Below are 4,657 nucleotides of genomic sequence, written 5' to 3'. Positions count from 1 at the left end.
GCTGTGTTAATTTTATTTGATTTATTTTTAATGTCGAGCCGAGTACATGACGACCCCTTCCCCCTTTTTTTTTTTGAGCCCCAGCCCTTTGACGAGCGACTCAAGCAAATGGACGTGGACTCGTTGTCCTTTTGCAAGGCGACACAAAATCAAAACACAAAAACGCATGCACACCCCCCAAGCCTTAGCCCCTCAGAAACACCATACCCCCCCCCCCCCCTCCCCTACTTAAACCAGATAACAGACACCCATGTAAAGGGGGAACTTTTTTGCCCATGCACATTTAGAAAATCAACTAAAAATTCGCGAATTTCCTACGCCGGACAACTTGTGTGCCAATCTCCCTTCTAAAACGCGGCGCCCCACCCTGCCGCTTTAATTTTTTAACATTTTGCATATTATTTTGTTTGAATCGCAGTGGGCAGCTTCCCCCCCCCCCTTTTTTTCTGCACCCCCCTCGACCCCTTCCATGTGTCAAACATACCATTTATATGCGACGAGGCTGCCGCTGCTGCTGCAATGGCGATGTGGGAGTGAAGGATTTCAGAAAACATTTGCCAAAAAATTTTTTATCAAAGCCTTCAGCTTCAGCAGGAGCCACGACGCATTGTACGTCGGGAAATTTGAAACTCGATAGACAAAAAACAAGCCGGGGACAAGCAATAGAAAAAGAAAGTCCACAGCCCTCTTGATTTCCCATCCTTTGATTCGCATTTTTTTGCAGATAGATTTTCGCTTGATTTTTACTGCACTCAGGCTTCGAAACGCCGCCTGCGACTCTGTTGCTGTCTGCATTTTCCGTTTGTCCTTTTGCGATCCGGGAAAAGCGAAAAAGCGGCTCCCTGTCGATTTTCCTACGCCGACGCATCTGCAGGGGGAGGCCGAATAAAAAAAAAAAAGGTGGAAAGCGGCAATAAAACTAAGCAAAAAACGCATTTAGTATAAGGGCCTGACATGTGACAGAGTGGAAAGGACATAAGGACATCCCTGCGTGTGTGCATGTGTGTGGGCGTCTGTTTGTGTTCTGTGTTTGTCTCCCTGCAGATATCTCCTCTTGCAGCCACTTGTCCTCCAAAGGAGCGGGCTTCGAGGGGACCCAACATACTCTATATGTATATATCGGGGAACATCGGGGATATCTGGGGTGTGTCCACAAAGCCATTGCCAGCGCATCGAAATTGGTCACATTTTCCGAAAGGAACTACAAATTGTTACGGCAAAGGCAGCAGCAGCAGCAGCTCCAGCCTTCTGCTTCTGTTTCTCAATCTGAATCCATGGTTAACTGCGTAGGATACTTTAAGGCGCCCCAAGGGCATCGATTTCTGCTAATCCAAGGGAAAAGATCTTGATGCGGAAAGCGCCTCAGTGAGAGCTATGATTAGGTTACCGACAAAAGGAGTAATGAAAAAAGTTAAGCAGAATGTTTCACTTGTATTAAGATACCAGAAGCAAGTTGCAGGTGCATCTCTCATGAGTTCCCTCCACACTGCATACTCATGTGCTTGCCACTTGATGTTTAAAATATGTTCGGAATACGATCCCGCAGTTATATGAAGATATTTCGAAGTTCATATGCATTATTTATATGATAAATACCCTGGCTAATTGAGTGTTTTCTGTGATCACCCTCAGTTGACTGCCTATACCCAGTACTTAGCCATTTCGATTCGATTGCGAAATGCACACAAATCGACCTCCGATCAACGCCAGTCTTATGTAGTACGTTTGCTTTAATCACCAACAGCGCACAGTTGAACTGCGGACTAATTAATGGCTGCCCCCCACGAGCGACGCCCCTGAAATTTGAGGTTGTGTTGTTGCAACAACAGCTACTCGTACACGAAAAAAAGAAATGCAAACTGACTAACTGCAATGCAAATAAAATGTGCAGCAGTGGCAACAAACAGTGAGTGAGTGATAAAGTTGGCCAAAATGCGCTATCAATTACACGCGGATTTTTGTCCATTGATGGGCGAATGGGGTGAAAGGGTGGAAGGGGGGGCGGGGGGAATGTGGCAGGGGTCGTGTCCACCTGCAGCAGCTTTATGTTGACACGTGCAACATGCTGTTAACACCAACAATCCGCATGTGTGAGTGCCAGCAACACTTTCGCTTTCAAACGCATTTCGCGTGAATTGCAAAAAATAAAATAAAGAGCTGCGTTTGTGGGTGAGTTGCATGTGCATGTGCATGTGCATGTGCGGTGTGTGTGCATGTGTTGCTGCTGCAGCGAAACGCACTGTTGCATGCAACAGCAGCAGCAACATGACAGCAACACTTTTTACGCGTGTTTTTTGCACTCGTATTCGTGTCGATTGCCATGAGTGTGCTCTTTTTCACACACAATTTGTGTTCACACACGAGTGTTTGTGTGTGTGCGTGTGTGTGAGTGGTGTGATGCCCCTGTTGTTGTTGCTGCTACAGCTGCTGTTGGTGGCTTTTGTTGTGACATTTAATAGCTATACAATGGCTAATAGTTTCCACGTGCCACCGATTTTCATTCATAAAACGACCACTTAAATGGCCAGGACTAACGTGTTGCAGATCGTCCTTTTTTTTAGGAGCATGGATGTTTTAGGCAGGCAAACTAAAGCATTAGAAGCTATGCGTAACATATACATATATAAAATCAGTATGAATCAATAAGGTCTATGTGAATTATCTAACTGACAAACAAAAGATATTAGTCGTTTGGATACGAGTACTCTCAATGCAACTTAATATGACTTATTCTTAAAGTTAGTTTTAAATTCCCATGTTAATAACTCAGAGCTCATCTTTAACCAATACAGAGTCCCAAAAAAACATAATGTATTGAAATTGATATGCAATTGTATATTCTGTTGATCATAAAACTAGTTTATAGAAGTTCATGGAACTTAAACTGGCTTTTCTTGAACTCCAAGACCCTTCTGGTCATCTTCCTCGTTTGAACAAATCTCTAAGATAATAGGGCTTAAATAAGCATTGGCAATCAGAGCGAAAACCTAAAATCGGTGTCAATCGGCCATGTGTCCTGCAACCATTTGCTTTTCCCCGCCCACTGCTGCCCCGCCCCCACTGACAACATTGCGATAAAAATCAGTTTGAAAAAGCCATGAGGTGAGCCACAAATTTGCGGTCAATTGGGTTTTCGGCCTGATGCCGCAACAATGGACAGACAGCCGCACTGGATGCATGTGCAACAAGAATGCATCAACATCGCCATCGCCATCGACATCGACGCACGGGCCAAAAAGCCAGGAGCCTCCGTTATTGACCCTGCTTGAAAAATCATTTTTTCCCCGCTGCATTTTCACACTTCAACAGAACGAAAAAAGGCGACAGGCCGCTGCATAAAAAGTGCAACAATTCAAATGGCCCCAAAAACGGTGGGGGGACGAGATGAGAAGCCTACTGCAAAAATTCATGCAAAAATCGGATCGGCGCGTGCAAAAGTGGAAAGTGGAGAAAAAACCAATGCAACAGCCACCGCAAACAAGTGGCAAGGGACGAGCGAAGGGGGGTCAGCCCAGGGGGGCGTGGCAGGGTTGAAAGCACGGGCGAGTGCAGCGTCGATTGAAATCCCTAATAATCGCGTTGAATGCACTTCTGTCGTAAAAAACGAGCAGAACATCACGGAAACCGGGGAAAATGGTTTGGAAAAAATGCAAAAATTCCGCGTGCACGGGGGGGGGGAGGGTGTTGGTATGGGGAAAAAGGGGGCAAAAGGCGAGGCCTGAATGGAAATGACCTTCACAGATTTTTACGCTTTTTTTTACCAACATGGCCAGGACATTGATATGCAGCGCAGGATAATCGCGGCCAGTGCAATCAAAGTGCAATGCAGCAGAAAAGGGGGCGAAAAAGGGTGAAAGGGGCAAAAGGGGCGGCTGTCTGGTGCTGCCTTTTTGGCCAATTTTTTGCACCCACTTCGCGATGGGCTGCCAACTGTTGAGCCCACTGCAACAGCGGCTGCAAAAAAGGGGCCGGAATGGGCAGCTGGCTGTGACCTTGGCGCGTGTGCCGCATGCTGAACAATCGAATGGACAGCCAAATTGGCGGCGTCATCATCATCAGCAACATCATCCCGCTCCATTTTTTCCGGCTGCACTTTCTGGCCGTGATGCATCGCTTTTTTCGCTGTCACTGGCAACCTGCAACACACAGCAACATTTTTCGGGGGCACGGCCCCCGTTTTTGGGTCGCGTTTTCGTGCGTGGCCCATTGAACAGTCGCGTTGCATGTAGTCAGATTCGCAGTGCCACTCCCCAGCTTGCCACACCCCCCAGCGCCTTTTTTTCCCACTCCCCCCGTTGCACCGGCAAAATTTTCATTCATGCATTTTCTGTGTGCGTCGCGAGCAAACTCATTCAGTTTCAATGCCTCATTCATGGGAATGCAGAAGTGCAGGCGCTTTTTTCGGGGGCAGGGGCTTCCTTTTTTTTTGCCGCTCTGTGGCTGTGGCTTTGCCCAGGTGTTGACGGCCCACACAGGTGTGAAATCAAAGAAAGCGGCTCGGGGCACGGCGATTACCTGAAAAACCCCTTAAGCATCTATCAAAAACTTGTAGAAGCCACACTGCAATTAATAATTGCATCGTTTTGGAATGATAGACATTTTGGATGGCCTACGATTGTTTTAATGTCGTATATAAATAAGATGATAACTATGATTG

Source organism: Drosophila melanogaster, chromosome 3L (genome assembly GCF_000001215.4).
Source record: "Drosophila melanogaster chromosome 3L".
NCBI lineage: Eukaryota > Metazoa > Arthropoda > Insecta > Diptera > Drosophilidae > Drosophila > Drosophila melanogaster.
Note: the sequence above shows the minus strand (reverse complement) of the source record.